Source organism: Sapajus apella, unplaced genomic scaffold (genome assembly GCF_009761245.1).
Source record: "Sapajus apella isolate SASKATOON/1434 unplaced genomic scaffold, GSC_monkey_1.0 scaffold23, whole genome shotgun sequence".
Classification (NCBI taxonomy): Eukaryota; Metazoa; Chordata; class Mammalia; order Primates; family Cebidae; genus Sapajus; species Sapajus apella.
In genome coordinates this window covers 32,412,032-32,430,540 of record NW_022436963.1, presented here as the reverse complement: position 1 = coordinate 32,430,540, position 18,509 = coordinate 32,412,032, and positions in this window count along the sequence as shown.

Genomic DNA, 18,509 nt, shown 5'->3' with positions numbered 1-18,509 from the left:
AGTGGAGATGGCTCTGCTTCACCAAAATCTCTGCACAAGAAAGGTGGGGAGGCTCAGACTGCCAATCAGGGCAAGCAGTTTCTCTGAATGCCTGAAGATATGCCTGGGCATGGAGTGGAGAGGGCCCTGCTGCACCAAGATCTCAGAGGGGGAGTCTGAGGCATCCAGAAGTGATATATGCAGACCAGTTCCAGGTCACCAAGCTGGCTCTGGCTGTAAGTCTCATCACCCAGGAAAAACTGCAGCTATAGCACCTTTCCTCTTGACCAGGCCTGTGACATTGGTGCTTCCACAGCCAAAACTGTGGAAAGTGCCTCAGGAGTAGGCACTGAAATTGTACTCAGTGCCTACTGCTGAGACACTTTCCACAGTTTTGGCTGTGGAAGCACCTACCCTGCTCCAGAGCAGGTCCTCTAATCTCTGTCCCAAAACTAAAATGCCTATGTGGCCATGTTTCTGGGTTGCCGAAGAAAGGCTGATTTTGTCTGCACCCAGATTAAAAATGTTGTCCTTTTCCTGGTTCCAGGTCTGGGTAAATGTCCAGATGGTGTCTTCCCCTCTCAGCATCTCCAAGCCTCTCCCCAGATTAGCGCAAGGGTTTGGGAGAAACAATGTGCTCTCTTTTACCCTGGGTTGCTTGGATCCCCAGTGGAAAGGTGAGTCACAGGAGGAGGCTCTCTACCTCTGTCCGGCACTAGAGTTTAACTCACTTTTATCAGCCAGACACCATCACAGGGGCTGTTTCCCCATATTCTACTCTCTGGGATCTGGAGAGTCCTGCGTGATTGCAAGGGATTTCCATTTTGCTTCTTGAATTAAAGCTCACAGAGGTGATATTTATGTACTATCTTGCTATTCCCAAGTGACTAAGGCATGTTAAATGTCTCTCATTTACCATCTTGGAAAAAAATAATCAATAGAAGTATTTAATCTAATTCACACAACTGTTTGAGCTAGGTGATAAACAGGTGTAAGTATATTAGGCCTTCCCCTTTAATTTTGTATGTGTTTAAAATTTTCTACCTCCTTTATAAAATGGGGACATTAACAATACCGAGGCATAGAGGATGATGATACACAGCTTAATGAGAAAATGTGAACAAAGTACTTAGAAAGTTACCATAGTCCATAAAAACAACTTAAAAAGTTATTAGCTATTATTATGAATATAAACTTTGTATTTTAGGTTTCCTAGAGGGGCTTATATTTTAGCTAAGTCTAGAAAATTGCAAGGAATTCAACTAGTGAATAAAGGGAGAGGAAAGGGCATTCTAAGAAGAGGAAATACCAAGTGTAAAGCTTAAGAGCATGAATATCATAAGAATCTCATGCTTTGTGGCTAGAACATAGATGAGGGTAGTCACAGGAGATAAACTTGTAAAGCTGGATGATGGCCATCTTGTCAATCCCTTGTATGACACACCAAGCTGTGCTGAGTAGAGTACAGTACTGTTATAATTCCTGATAAAAATCATCTGGGGTAAATATGGAGTATGTAGATAAACAGAATTTATTCCTATCAATTGTGATTTTTTTTAGGTCTGGATTAGAGCCCAGGAATGTGTTTTGCAAAAGTATTTTGAAGATTTTTATCTTCAGAAAAATGTTAAAAACATTAGGTTTCAAATAGATCTGTATTATATATATACACAAATATATAGAAGATATGTATATATAATATACATATATATTTTATAAATGTATTTGTAATATATATTATATATATCATATGAAATATAACTATTTTATAGTCTATATATAATTTGTATGCATATTCTATAAACAAATTATATTTTCTGTATTCTATAAATTAAAATTATATTCATGAATCAATATATAAATATGCAACATTATTATATATAACCATATGTTATAGACTGTACATACAAAGAAAATGTTTATATATTTCCTATATAAATAACACTGAGTAATAAATGATATATAATTAATATAAATTATAAAAATTTATATTTTATATAATCTATATATAAATAAAACAAAGTTAGCTCATACACGATTCTTTTTCACCAAGGATGAGAGAGGGAAGGATATATAAACACCTGAAGAATAGAGAGACAGTGCAACCTCACCAAAACAAGATGATGTCTGATCATCGAGTGATTTTCCACACTGTTGCTGAAAAGCCTTTTTTAATGTTTGAGTATTCTTAACTACCACCAAATGAGTCACGTAAAGGACATATTATTGGGCTTGAGGTCAGACAAAGAAAAGAGAATCTTCCTTGATGTTTTGTCAAAAAAATTATCTAAATCAGATGGTATCTTATCTTTTAAATTGAAGTATGACTTTCTTCAAGGAAATCGACAATCTGCATCTCTTTCATGATACACAGTAGCTCATTTTCACTAATGAATACATATTAATTAAGAGATCAGGCAGGGAGAAAAGAAAGTATGTTGTTAGAATTGTCATAGGTTGACTGAACATCTCTAGGGCTGCTGAGAGCTTCTCCAGCCACTATGCCAAATAGTATGCAACATCTGCAGCCTTACAAATTTAATGGGAAAAAATCAGTTCAATGGGTAAGAAGTAGAAACAACAACATGGGGAAAAACAAAAACATAAAACAAAACCAAATATTTTAAAATGTGACTACCCCAAAAACCACAGAAGCTATGGGACACTAAAATACTAGAAGTCATAAGCACTAATGCTTCTTCAAATAACTGAATAAAAACATCAACGACATGTACAGAGATGTTTTTGTGCTCAGTTAAGAAAATGTTATTTTTCAGACATGGTAATTTTGTACAATTTTATTATATAAGAAAACACATTTCAAAACAAAATTTCTTAAACAAACCACAGTACTAAAACATAGCCAAGATAAAGACTAAAGGTATGTGCTGCCCATAGCTATCTTGCATGTAGATGGTCAGCACTGCTATACAAGGATACCAGTAAAGGAGCACGGTCAAGAAAATTTCTTGAATTTTATTAGAAAAATGAACTTTAACATCATCCACAGATAAACATACAACAATTGGAAAGTGTTGGTGGAAAATAAAAACTAAATATTGCTTAATAGTTTTTTAAAAAAAAACTCTTACAAAATAAAGCACCGTATTTTACCTGACAAAGCCTCTTACTTGTCTAACATTATCAAGTACAGTAAATTAGCTTTCTAACTCCCTATTATTACTCCTTCTAGAGACCAAGCTGTGGTTTTAAAAGGCAATAGGAGAAAAAAAATTGTAACTGTCAGTCTACCTGCAAAAAATTTCAATATGGCTTTAAATAAAGGGGAATGTCAAAGACACTTATAACTTTCCCTTGTTTAAAAATCTTAACATAGGAGAAGGAACATATGTTTCAGCTCTTTCATAAAAATGAGGAGGGGTTTCATGTCACTTTACCAAAGATAGCTTTCTCTTTCCCTAGAAAAAAATCATCATTATGAAACCTGGGAAAATAAATAAAGAATTAAATGAAAAGTCATGTAAAGAGAAATTAACTATATTTAAGCATTATTTCACCTAAAAACGTGAAAATTATTTAAAAACATTAAAAACAAAACTGAGTTCTAGAATTTTCTAATTTAATTCAAATTAAAAGTATGGAATATAACAATAGATTTGGGGCTGGGAGAAAAAGTTCAAGCAATAAAGCATGTTGTATGATGTTACATAAAAAGCCAGAGAGAAGTCAGTTCTGGTTTTAATATGAAACTATGGCCATTACAAAACTAAATAGAAGAAATAATTCATCAATTAAGTTCAACACCATTTAGTGTTGGGCAAATGAAAAGAAACAATATTAACTGCCCTTTGTAAGTCTCTTGAAATGCAACCATGAACTCAGGCTGTGAATTGCTGAACATGTTTATTTACATTATAAAATGGTCATTACCTGACATACATAAAAAATGTTGCAGAATATTAGAAACTAGACAATTAACAAATTGATATTTAGGACTATTTTAATGTCTATTCTGTAATATCTAAATACACAATAGTCAGATAACATACATCATGTGAAAATGTCAAAGCAAGCAACAATTTTGACAACAGCAGATGTGCTAGGGAACGATGCAGTAAAGTATGATAAGGAAGCCAAAATGTTTCCTTTGATAATAGGCATATTTAATCTTATGTCAATGAGTATATTAATCTCATACTTATGCCAATAAGGTGTAAAAAAATTTATGGCAGGTACATTTGAGCATTCTATGTAAGGTAAATATAAATAAAATAAAACCTGCTTCTTGTGGTCTTTGTCTTTTGTAAAGCATCACTTAATTTCCCAAACTCTTTCCTGCTGTGGTCTGTCTCTGGGTGCTTAGTGCCCAAGCTGGTAGGTGTATGGTAGGTAGACACTCTGTAAACCCATGCATGGCAACTGCATAATAGCTCAATTGGTTAATGATTTCAAACAATATATACCATTGATATGGACCATATTATACTAACATTTCAGACAACAATGTAATTATTACTTGTAATCATTTACTGTTTTAACTTTTCTAAACCAGCTGTATTGACTGTTCGGTGGTATACAAAAATAATTTGATATATGTAAAAAATGCTAACCATTTAAACAGAACATTTTTAGGTGAAGAGCTGATTCCCGTGGGTTATAAATAGAGGTGGAGAAATAAAGAATTCAATATATACGGATAAAATAGGCTATAAAGTTTTACTTATTTGACAAATTATCTTATTTTTCTACAATTGGTTATTATTCAAGGGAAATACATACAGTATGAGTAATATAGCCGACCACACACTAATCAGATATTATAGTATATTATGTACTAAAAATATACTGTAGTATACTCTATACTAATACTAAACTGTAGTGTAATTTGTTTTAAAGTTTATGGAAACTTTTACATCTCTTGTGTAATAGAGCTCTGTCTTTTGTTGACCCCATATTTGACATTGTAGAGGGGAAATGCGATGAAGAAAGTAATAAAGACTTTCTTTGAATATATTTTCTAGTTTTACTCTGCTGAATTGAATAAGTGATAGGCATAAGTAAACAATAATTAGCTGATTGAAACTTGAAGCAATTGCTGACTTTTTAAAAATGAAAATGTGCTCTTTTAAATTTTTTTTTTTTGAGATGGAATTTCACTTTTGTTGCCCAGGCTGGAGTGCAATGACATGATCTTGGCTCACTGCAACCTCCAGCCCCTGGGTTCAAGCAATTCTCCTGACTCAGCCTCCTGAGTAGCTAGGGTTACAGGCATGCGCCACCATGTCGGGCTAATTTTGTATTTTTAATAGAGATGGTGTTTCTCAATGTTAGTCAGGCAGGTCTCTCAAACTCTGGACCTCAGTTGATCCACCCATCTTGGCCTCCAGAAGTACTGAAATTACAGGCTTGAGCCATGTTTTAAAGAGACCTATTAAAACAGAGCTTTTAATTGTTTGTGGTCAATGAAATGTCTTTTGTACATCATTTCAATGATGATGATAGATAAGGATGTAGAATGACAAAAAAGCAATACTCACATTTTAGTGCTAACCCTTCACTTTCTTTACATTTCCAGACTGGGTATGTGTGTGTGTATGTGTGTGTGTTTCTCTCTTTCTTTCTTTCCCTCTCTGTCAGTCTATTAGAAGAGGTGGAGGAGGGCAGATACCAATTACCTACTTGAAAATTTTGCCTATTTCATGCCTGAGAAGATATTTCCATTTAAATAAAATGATCCCAAGGACACATATAATTAATAGTATCAGTTAACCTTATGGAAAGAAATTAACCAGAATATATAAGCTTAAAAGTTAGATTGTGTTTCTATAAATTAACAACGAATGTTAAGAAACAATTCCATTTTTAAAAATATCTAAAACATAAGACCTATCATGATAAAAACCCTAAAAGAAAACCTAGGCAAAACCATTCAGGACAGAGGCACAGGCAAGGACTTCATGACTAAAACACCAAAAGCAATGGCAACAAAAGCCAAAATAGGCAAATGGGATCTAATTAAACTTCAGAGCTTCTGTACAGCAAAATAAACAATCATTAGAGCAAGCCCACAACCAACAGAATGGGAAAAAATTTTTGCATTCTACCCATCTGACAAAGGGCTAATATACAGAATCTACAAAGAACTAAAATAGATTTACAAGGAAAAAGCAAACAAACCCATTCAAAAGTGGGCAAAGGATATGAACATATTTGAGGCCGACAAACATGAAAAAATGCTCATCATCGCTAGTCATTAGATAAACGCAAATCAAAACCACATTCAAATACCATCTCACGCCAGTTAGAATGGCGATCATTAAAAAATCTGGAGACAATAAATGCTGGAGAGGATGTGGAGAAATAGGAACGCTTTTACATGGTGATGGGAGTGTAAATTAGTTCAACCATTGTGGAAGACAGTATGGCAATTCCTCAAGTATCTAGAAATAGAAATTCCATTTGACTCAGCAATCCCATTGCTGGGTAAGTACCCAAAGGATTATAAATTGTTCTATTATAAAGACACATGCACACGTATGTTAATTGTGGCACTGTTTACAATGGCAAAGACTTGGAGCCAACCCAAATGCCCATCAACAATAGAATGGACAAAGTAAATGTGGCACATATACACCATGGAATACTATGCAGCCATAAAAATTGAAGAGTTTGTGTCCTTTTTAGGGACATGAATGAATATGGAAACCATCATTCTCAGCAAACTGACACAGGAGCAGAAAATCAAACACCACATGTTCTCACTCGTAGGTGGGTGCTGAACAATGATAGCATGTAGATAAGTATCTAAAATAATTAGTTAGAAATAATTGTATCCAAGAAGATGAAAGTCTCATACACTGAAAACTACAAATTACTGATGAAAGAAATTATAGGAGACACATATAAACAGAAGACATCTCTTGTTTATATATTGGAAGACTTAATACTGTTAAAATATCCATACTACCAAAAGCTTTCTACAGATTTAATGATGTCCTCATTAAATCCCAATGGCATTTATAACAGAAATAGAAAAAAATCCTGAAATTTATATGAAACTAGAAAAGATACAAACTATGCAAAACAACCTTGAGAAAGAAGAGCAAAGCTGGAGTCATCATACTTCCTGAATTCAAGGTGTATTACAAAGCTACAGTAATTAAACAGTATAGTGATGGCACAAAAACAGATACAAACTATTGTAACAAAATAGAGAGCCCAGAATACAGTCAACTGATCTTTGAAGTGGTTTCTGAGAATACACACTAGGTATATAATAGTCTCCTCAGCAACTGGAGTTGGGAAAAACTGGATATTCTCACACAAAGGAATAACACTGGATTCTTAACCACACTATACAGAAAAGTAAACTTAAGATGGACCAAAGTCTTAAACATAAGACCTGAAACTAAATCTCCTAGAAGAAAACATAGGAGAAAAGTTTCTTGGTCTTGGCAAAGGTTTCCTGGATTTGGTACCAGGCACAGGAAAAAGAAGCAAAATAGACAAGAGAAACTACATCAAATTATAAAAGCTCTGCACACCAAGGGAAACAATACAATTCGAAAAGACAACCTATGAAATAAAAGATAAAACTTTCAAGCCATATATATGATAAGGGATTGATTTTTAAAATACATAAGGAACTTGTAAAACTCAATTGCAAAACCCAAATGAACTGATTAATAAAGAAATGGGCAAGGCACTGAGACATTTAATTAAAGAAAACACACAAGTGGCCATCAGGTACGTGAAAAGTTGCTCAGTTTCATTCATGATGAGGGAAATTCAAATGAAAAACTGTGAGAATTTGCTTCCTACTTGTTAGGATGTCTATTGCCAAAAAAACAAAAGGTAAGTGTTGGTGAAAATATGGAGAATTTAGAAATCTTAAGCACCATTGGTGGGAATGTAAAATAGTGCAGCAGCCATGGAAAACAACATGGAATTTCTTCAAAAAATTAAAAATAGAACTACCATATGATGAAGCTATTCTATTTCTTGGTATACATCAAAAATAATTGAAATCAGAATCTTAAAGAGATATATCTGCACCCTCATGTTCATTGCAGTGTTATTCATAATAGCCAAGATATAGAAACAACATATGTTAATTAACAGATATATGGATTAAAAAGTGTGATAAATACATACAATGGAATATGATTCAACCTCAGAAAAGAAGAAAATTCTGACGTTTGAGACAACATGGATTAATCCAGGGGACATTCTAATGTCCAGAAATAATCCAGTCACAGAAGAATCCAGTCACAAATGCTACATAATTCCATTTATATGAGGTTTCTAAAATAGTTAAACTTATACAGTCAGAGAACACCATTGTGGTTACGAGGGGCTGGGATTGTAAGAAATGAGAAATTTTTGTTCAATAAGTATAAAGTTAAACTTCTGTTAAGTGTTCTTATCATAAACAGCAAAACAAACAAACAAAAAACAAAGGGACGCAAGAAAACTTCTGAAGGTGCTGAATATGTCAGTTGCATTGATTGTGGTGATGGTATCGTAGGTATTTGCATATGTCTATATTCATCGAAACTGTACACACTAAATATGTGCAATTCTTTGTATATCAACTATAACTTAATATAGCAGTTAAACATTTATTTACAACTGATTTTTTCAGTTGTTTTTAGTCAGATTTCAAGACCAAATCCTACAAGTTCACTAAAAGTTCTCCATGCCAAATATCTCTAACTCATTTTCAATGAAAAAATGCAATATTCTCAACCAATTAAATGTCCCTTTCTGAGTTTCACAATGTAATATAGATTCCTGATTTTAATTCTTTTTTTTTTCCTATTTATTTTATTGCATTTTAGGTTTTGGGGTACATGTGAAGAACATGCAAAATTGTTGCATAGGTACACATGTGGCAGTGTGATTTGCTGCCTTCCTCCCCATCACCTACATCTGGCATTTCTCCCCTTGCTATCTCTCCCCAGCTCCTCACCCCCCACCGTCCCTCCCCTATTTCCCCCCAACTGACCCCAGTGTGTAGTGCTCCCCTCCCTGTGTCCATGTGTTCTCATTGTTCAACACCCGCCTATGAGTGAGAACATGAGGTGTTTGATCTTCTGCTCTTCTGTCAGTTTGCTGAGAATGATGGTTTCCAGGTTCATCCATGTCCCTACAAAGGACCCAAACTCATCGTTTTTGATGGCTGCATAATATTCCATGTGTATATGTGCCACATTTTCCCTATCCAGTCTATCGTCGATGGGCATTTGGGTTGGTTCCAGATCTTTGCTATTGTAAACAGTGCTGCAATGAACATTTGTGTGCACGTGTCCTTATAGTAGAACGATTTATAATCCTTTGGATATATACCCTGTAATGGGATTGATGGGTCAAATGGAATTTCTATTTCTAGGTCCTTGAGGAATTGCCACACTGTCTTCCACAATGGTTGAACTAATTTACACTCCCACCAACAGTGTAAAAGTGTTCCTATTTCTCCACATCCTCTCCAGCATCTGTTGTCTCCAGATTTTTTAATGATTGCCATTCTAACTGGCGTGAGATGGTATCTCAATGTTGTTTTGATTTGCATTTCTCTGTTGACCAGTGATGATGAGTATTTTTTCATATGTTTGTTGGCCTAATGTATATCTTCTTTTGTAAAGTGTCTGTTCATATCCTTTGCCCACTTTTGAATGGGCTTGTTAGTTTTTTTCTTGTAAATCTGTTTTAGTTCTTTGTAAATTCTGGATATCAGCCCTTTGTCAGATGGGTAAACTGCAAAAATTTTTTCCCATTCTGTTGGTTGCCAATTCACTGTAATGATTGTTTCTTTTGCTGTGCAGAAGCTGTGGAGTTTGATTAGATCCCAATTGTCTATTTTGGCTTTTGTTGTCAATGCTTTTGGTGTTTTGGTCATGAAGTCCTTGCCTACACCTATGTCCTGAATGGTTTTGCCTAGATTTTCTTCTAGGGTTTGTATGGTATTAGGTCTTATGTTTAAGTCTTTAATCCATCTGGAGTTAATTTTAGTGTAAGGTGTCAGGAAGGGGTCCAGTTTCTGCTTTCTGCACATGGCTAGCCAGCTTTCCCAACACCATTTATTGAACAGGGAATCCTTTCCCCATTGCTTGTTTTTGTCTGGTTTGTCAAAGATCAGATGGTTGTAGATATGTTGTGTTGCCTCCGAGACCTCTGTTCTGTTCCTTTGGTCTATATGTCTGTTTTGGTACCAGTACCATGCTGTTTTGATTACTGTAGCCTTGTAGTATAGTTTGAAGTCCGGTAGTGTGATGCCCCCCGCTTTGTTCTTTTTGCTTAGAATTGACTTGGCTTTTCAGGCCTGGTGGTGATGAAATCTCTGAGTACTTGCATGTTCCCAAAGGATTTTATTTTTCCTTCACTTATGAAGCTTAGTTTGGCTGGATAGGAGATTCCGGGTTGAAAGTTCTTTTCTTTAAGGATGTTGAATATTGGCCCCCACTCTCTTCTGGCTTGTAGGGTTTCTGCTGAGAGATCTGCTGTGAGTCTGATGGGCTTCCCTTTGTGGGTAACCCGACCTTTCTCTCTGGTTGCCCTTAGTATTTTCTCCTTCATTTCAACCCTGGTGAATCTGATGATTATGTGCCTTGGGGTTGCTCTTCTTGACGAATATCTTTGTGGTGTTCTCTGTATTTCCTGGACTTGAATGTTTGCCTGCCTTGCTAGGTTGGGGAAGTTTTCCTGGATAATATCCTGAAGAGTATTTTCCAGCTTGGATTCATTCTCTTCGTCGCATTCAGGCACGCCTATCAAACGTAGATTAGGTCTTTTCACATAGTCCCACATTTCTTGGAGACTTTGTTCATTCCTTTTTACCCTTTTTTTCTCCAGTCTTGCCTTCCCGTTTTATTTCATTGAGTTGATCTTCGACCTCTAATATCCTTTCTTCTGCTTGGTCAATTCGGCTGTTGATACTTGTGCATGCTTCACGAAGTTCTCATGTTGCGTTTTTCAGCTCCATCAATTCACTTATATTCCTTTCTATTTTGTCCATTCTTGTTAGCATTTCGTCAAATCTTTTTTCAAGGTTCTTAGTTTCTTTGCATTTGGTTAGAACATGTTCTTTAAGTTCACAGAAGTTTCTTACTACCCACCTTCTGAAGTCTGATTCTGTCATTTCATCACACTCGTTCTCCCTCCAACCTTGTTCCCTTGCTGGTGAGGAGTTGTGATCCCTTGTAGGAGGAGAGGTGTTCTGGTTTCGGGTGTTTTCATCCTTTTTGCGCTGGTTTCTTCCCATCTTTAAGGATTTATCGACCTGTCGACTTTGTAGTTGCTGGCTTTCAGATTGGGTCTCAAATCTTTCAGATTGACGTTCTGTTTGTTGATGATGAGGTTATTTCTGTTTCTTGGTTTTCCTTCTGACAGCCTGGCCCCTCTGCTGTAGGTCTGCTGAGGTTCACTCCAGGCCCTGCTTGCCTGGGGTTCGCCTGCAGCAGCTGCTGAACAGTAAGGGTTGTTACCAGTTTTCTTCTTCTGCTATCTTTGTCCCAGAGGGATACCTGCCTAGTGTCAATCTGATCTATCTTTTATGAGGTGTCTCTTTGGATATATATGGGTCAGGGAGCTGCTTGAGGAGACGGTCTCTTCTTTATAGGAGCTCAAATGGTAAGCTGTGAGCTCTGTTGTTGTTCATTCAGAGCTGCTGGGCAGGTACGTTTAGGTCTGGATTTTGACGTTGTCTTCTCTGACTGTACCCCTTTCCAGGTGTAGCCCTCTTTCTGGTGTACCCCCTTACTGACTGGCTTGCTAAAATGTAGTTTTGGGGTTCAGGGTGCCCTCAGCAACCCTGAGAGGACGTTTCTCCAGGTTCTCGGTCTCCTGCCCTCTCAAGAATGAGAGAGGGGATCACGGTGTAGAGCACAGTAAATGCCACCTCAAACGTGTTTGTATAAAGTGGGGTGTCGATTTTAATTCTTTATTGAGATGTCAGTTTTATTATGGACAAAGTATTTGTGTATTATCATTATTACCCGTAAATAGGAATATGTGTGTCTCCTTCATATTGGCTCTTAAAACTACGTATTTCATGAACTACAATATTAAGAAATATAATTCCTAGATAATTATATTTCAAAAGCTTCAAATAATAAAATATATTGCAACCACATAAACGGAAAGAATTCCATTTTCTAGCTAATGATATTCACAATAACACTTTTCATCTACCTGTGTCATATGCCACATTGAGGGAATAGGTGAGGAGAAGGGCCTAAGAGATTTAAAACACAGTCAAATATTGTTTGAATGGCTTTAGTAACCACTTAAGTATCTGCCCAATTACAAAGTTTTGGGGGAGGAGGATAAAAAATTACTTAACAGGTACGATATATATTATTTGAGTGATGGATGTCCTAAAGTCTAACTTGGCAATTTATATGTATAATAAAATTACGCTGGCATCCTATACACTTATACAAACAATTTAAAAATTAAAAAACTGAAATTGTGAGTAGACAGAGAAAAAAAGGCAAAAGCAAGCATACTTTCTTACAAAAACACAGTGAACAACATAATCTTAGTATTCAATAAAAGCAGATGCATTCAGTTCTTAGATTTGAATTAGTGAATAAAATATTCAAATCCCCTAAGGTATTGGATCAAAATACTTTGTGATGACTTAATAATGTTTTTTGAAAGGTAGGGTGGTGATTGTGGTCTTAGAAAAGCAAAGACATGCTCATGTATTTAAAATCATGATGAAATTTTTTATTCAAAGAAATAATGGGTGGTAGTTGCTTCTGTCTGGAAAAAGTTGAATTCCATGAATGGAAATGTTTGAAATGAGAAGTCTTACCTCTATCCTATTTAATTCGTGTAATCATTTTGAATGTATAAATTCCAACTGAATTTTCTATACATTTTAGTCATATAAGTCATTTAAAAATTATCCTAAAATATGAAATTTCTATAAAATTTCCTCTGAAGATTGTTTTTAAGCTTAAAAAAATCAGTATCTTTGAAGAAACAATGGTAATATATTTTTAAAAACTATTAAGGTGTTTATTAACAACATTTTCAACTGTGCACAGTATTCTCTTTTCAGCAAAGTCATAAGCTTCCCCTGGTCTTCTGAATATTACCATTCTACTGCAATATTTCTTAATGTCTACCACATATCTTTGGCATTATTGAACTATAAAATTTACATTCATTGATATCTGTGAGCTAAATGAAGACAGTTTATATACCTACCCCTTGTACCAAAATTTCCAGGACAAATGCCATGATTTCACGTAATTATCTGCAATGTACTGAATATAAAACTAAAATGGATTTAATTTTTTAACATTTGAAGCTCTTTTAAATAAATACCTGACAAATTTAGGGAAAAATGCATGTGCATATGCATGTACTTTAACCTACACATCATAATTTTTGGTTTACAATCTATAATCACTGCAAGAACCTCTCATGTTAGCAAGATTTCTGTTTCAGTTACAATTCTTACATTCTCGTAGCATTTTTTTGTTTCTTTTTCTATAATACATTTTATTGTATTTTTCATATTATGGAAACCTTCATTTGCTTTGTAGAAATTTAGCAAATATAGATAATCTCCTGAGAAAAAAGGAGAATAATTATCAGTTATGATTTCACCAACCATAGTGAATTTTAATCTTGGTTCAGTTTCCTTAAACTTTTAACACTTAATTTTGACCCTCTATTTATTTCCCACTGTCCCTGTGGTTGATGTTGGCTCCTTTCTACTCGTCTTTTATCTAACAATGTAATTTTTGTCACTCAACTCTATTTCCTTAATCTTCCTGTTCTTATGTCCTTGAGCTGGTCTTCAAAAGGCAATGTACATTTTTCACTCTTCCTGAAAGGCTGAAAACCTTTCACTTTTCTGATCCTGTTTCCCACAATAAGCAGAGAAACCTTGTCTCGAAACCAACTCCAGTCAATGTTCTATGAAGCCATTCTGCATATGCTCCACTGGGACAGAAATGATTTTCTTGGAACTTGAAGTAGAGACCCTCATTTCACTCTCAACATTCAACTGGGCTTTGATTATAGAAACCTGGCCTCCACTGGAAGACAAAGACTTCTCACTGCCACACACATTAAGTGATTTTCACTCCTCCCTGAGATTAAGCTTAGCATTACCCTGGCAAGCGGTAGTGCTATTCTTCAGTCCGTGAACAGCACTTTTCCTTAAAAGACCCATGCTGGTTCCCTGCATGCACTCCCTGGCTCAAAACACTATGTTATTGATTAGTTTGTACCATTCAAAAGTTTAAATTGTGTTTTATAACCCATGTTGCAAAGAAATAACACAAAATCAGACATAAAGTTTATATACTGTTCAAAAACATAAAGAAACATATTTATTCCAGAGTCTCATAAAGGCCATTAACATGTGTATGTGTTTACTTTAACACATGTAAATTACATATTAAGTGATTTTTCTTTCTACTGGAAATTTCATGGTAGAACTCTCAAGTTAAAAAGAGGCAGTAGAGGTTAATTCAGTTTTTAAAGTGTTGAAAAAAATACGCTATTTAGGTTTGCAAAGCATTTTAAAAGGCATTTTCATTCATTTGTAATCCTGCAAGTGTCTTTTGGTCTCTTTGATGAAGCCAATTTGAGAAGCCATGGGTGAAAAGAAGAACAACAGTTGAAGCCAGCCACTTGGAAGGCACTATTGGATTTTCGTTCAGTGTTATCACCTCAGAATGAATTAAATAAGCAAAGGATTAGGGAACTTGGAACAATTTCTGCCCTGGTTCTAGTACTAATCAGGTGAAAAATATGGTTGAGTTTCAACATTACTGTACCTCAGCTTCTCCTATTATATAATGAGTGAGATTGACCAAGTGATCTTCAAATTCTCTTCCAGCCTTAGAACCCTATGAATCTGTGTTTTAGTTCCTATTATCCAGGAAACAAAGAAGACAAGTGATTGATTATTGTAAATTTTAATTTCAGCCAGAAAAAAAAGAGTAGATTTTATGGGATATGAGGTAATAATTTCATGGGTCCTACCAACCTCAGAGTATTTTTACAATTTTCTGTGTCCCTACCCATAACTCATCTTGGATTGTACTCCCATAATTCTACATGTTGTGAGAGGGACCCCATGGGAGATAATTATATCATGAGGGCTTTTTTTTCCCCCTGGCTCTTCTTATGGTAGTGAATAAATCTCCTGAGATCTGATGGTTTTTATAGAGGTTTCCACTTTGCCTCTTTTTCTTTCTCTCTTGTCGCTGTTATGTAAGAAGTGCCTTTCACCTTCCACCATGATTGTGAGGCTTCCCCTGCCATGTGGAACTGTCAGCCCATTAAACGTATTTTTCTTCCCAAATCTTGGGCGTGTCTTTAACAGCACTGTGAAAATGGACTAATACAGTAAATTGATATCAGTATAGTGGGTGCTGCTGAAGAAGTACCCAAAACTGTGGAAGCAGCTTTGGAACTGGGTAACAGGCAGAGGTTGGAAGAGTTTGGAGGGCTCAGAAGAAGACAGGAAAATGGGGTAGGTTTGAAACTCCCTAGAGACTTGTTGAATGGCTTTAACCAAAATGCTGATAGTGATATGAACAATGAAATCCAGGCTGAGATGGTCTCAGATAGAAATAAGGAACTTAGGCCGGGTGTGGTGGCTCATGCCTATAATCCCAGCACTTTGGGAGGCCAAGGCAGGCGGATCATGAGGTCAAGAGATGGAGACCATCCTGGCCAACATGGTGAAACCCCGTCTCAACTAAAAATACAAAAATTAGCTGGGTGTGGTGGTGCGCACTCATAGTCCCAGCTACTCGGGAGGCTGAGGCAGGAGGCTTGCTTGAACCCGGGAGGCAGAGGTTGCAGTGAGCTGAGATCATGCCACTGCACTCCAGCCTGGTGCCTGGCAATAGAGCAAGACTCTGTCTCAAAAAAAAGAAAAAGAAGTAAGGAACTTATTGGGAACTGGAGCAAGGATGACTTTTGTTATGTTTTAGCAAAGAGAATGGCACCATTTTGCCCCTGCCCTAAAGTTTTGTGGAACTTTGAACTTGAGAGCAATGATTTAAGGTACCTGGCAGAAGAAATTTCTAAGCACAAAAGCATTCAGGATGTGACTTGGGTGCCATTAAATGCATTCCGTTTTAAAAAGAAACAGAGCATAAAATTTTGGAAAATTTGCAGTCTAGCAATGCAATAGAAAAGAAAAATCCCATCTTCTGAGGGGAAATTCAAGCCTGCTGCAGAAATTTGCATAAGTAGTGAGGGGCCAAATATGAATCACCAAGACAATGGGGAAAATGTCTCCAGGGGATGCCAGAGATTTTGCAGCAGTCACTCCTATCACAGGCCCGGACATTTAGGAGGAAAAAATGTTCCCTCTGCTATATGCAGTCTAGGGATTTGGTGCCCTGTGTCCCAGCTGCTCCAGCTGTGACTAAAAGGGGCCAAGGTACAGCTCAGGCTGTTGCTTCAGAGGGTGGCAGCCCCAGCCTTGGTAGCTTCCATATGGTGTTGAGCCTCTGGGTACACGGAAGTCAAGAATTGGGGTTTGGGAACAACTGTCTAGATTTCAGAGGATGTATGGAAATGCCTGGATGCCAAGGTAGAAGTTTGCTGCAGGGATGAGGCTCTCATGGAGAACTTCTGCTAGGGAGTGTGGAAGGGAAATGTGGGGTCAGAGCCCCCACACAGAATCCCTACTGGGACAACACATAGTGTAACTATGAAAAGAAGGTCACCATCCCCCAGACTCCAGAATAGTAGCTCCACTGACAGCTTCCATCATGTGCCTGGAAAAGCCAGACACTTGACGCTGGTCTCTGAAAGCAGTCAGGAAGGGGGATATACCCTGCAAAGCCCTTGGGGTGGAGCTGCTCAAGGCCATGGGAACACAACTCTTGCATCAGCATGACGTGGATGTGAGACATGGAGTCAAGGGAGATCATTTTAAAGCTTTAAGATTCGACTGCCCCACTGGATTTCAGACTTGCATGGAGCCTGTAGCTCCTTTATTTTGGCCAATTTCCCCATTTGGAATGGCTGTATTTATCCAATGCCTATGCCCTCTTTGTAACAAGTAACTAACTTGCTTTTTGATATTACAGGCTCATAGGTGGATGGGATTTGCCTTGTCTCAGGTAAGATTTTGAACTGTGGAGTTCTATGTTAATGCTGAAATGAGTTAAGACTTTGGGAGACTGTTGGGAAGGCATGATTGGTTCTGAAATAAGAAGGCACGGTATTTGGAAGGGCCAGGGATGGAATGATATGGTTTAGCTCTATGTTCCCACCCAAATCCCATCTTGAAGGGTACTCTCATAATTCCCACATGTTGTGGGAGGAACCCAGTGGGAGATAATTGAATCAAGGGACGGTTTCAACCCTATACTGTTCTTATAGTAGTGAATAAGTCTAACAAGGTCTGATTGTTTCATAAGAGGTTTCCACTTACACTTCTTTCTTGTTCTCTATTGTCCCCACCATGTAAGAAGTACCTTTCACCTTCCACCATGATTGTGAGGCTGCTCCAGCCACATGGAACTGTGAGTTCATGAAACCTGTTTTTCTTCTCAGTTTCAAGTATGTCTATCAGCAGTGTAAAAATGGATTAATACACTACTTGCATATTGTGTGTGTGTGTGTGTGTGTGTGTGTGTATTTGTTATTCTGACTTCCGACATATACCTTACTGCATTACATAAAACTCTTTACCTAGTGTTATATGTAATTTGCTTAGGTCTTATCCTCTGTGCTACTTTGTTATTCCAAGGCATTGATCAGTTTCTTGAGTTAGAGGTAATATGTTTAGTTTAGTTACCTATAAAAATTCCACTGTCTCAACTCTTGTAGGTCTTTCAGACTCAAGATTAATGCCAAGCTTGGGTTGCAGTCAGCCTATATGCTTACCGTCATCAAAGATCATGTTATTAACCTGGGCATTGCTGTGGAGCAAATGTAAGGCTGAATTTGATAAAACTACAATAGTCTGCCCTTCTCCAGTCTCAGGGCATGTTTCTTTATTAATTCTTTAAAAAAAAAACAGTTCTAGTAACCTATTAATGAATTACAATAAACTGCATAAAGTGTACAACTTAATAAGTTTGACATATGTATAAACCCATGAACCTTCACCTTAATCAAGATACAATTACTTGTTGATCCTGATGAATCTTAAGGGAATGACTCTCTCCATGTTCCCAGCCCAATAACTGTCTCCCTTGAGAGAGAGACAAAGTTGTGTGTGGTATTACAAAACCCGAAAGCTCAGTGGTTAATTTTTTGCTCACACTATGTCTATTTTGGGAGGCTGGGCACTATTCTGCATTCTTACTATACTTATTCTGGGACATAGGATGTCAACACACAAACTCTCTAGAACATTGGAAGTAACAATGGAAGGGAAAAAAAGAAAAAAATGTGGAAAATAAGCACTGATTTTAAAATTTCCACCTGCAAATAAAAGCCATCTATTGTGCTCACATTTCATTGCCAGAGAAATCATAAAAGTACAACTGAATTCAATGCAATAGAGAAATACAATCTCACCAATGTTTCCAGAGAGAGAAAGAACAAAATATTAATGTAAAACTCCATTG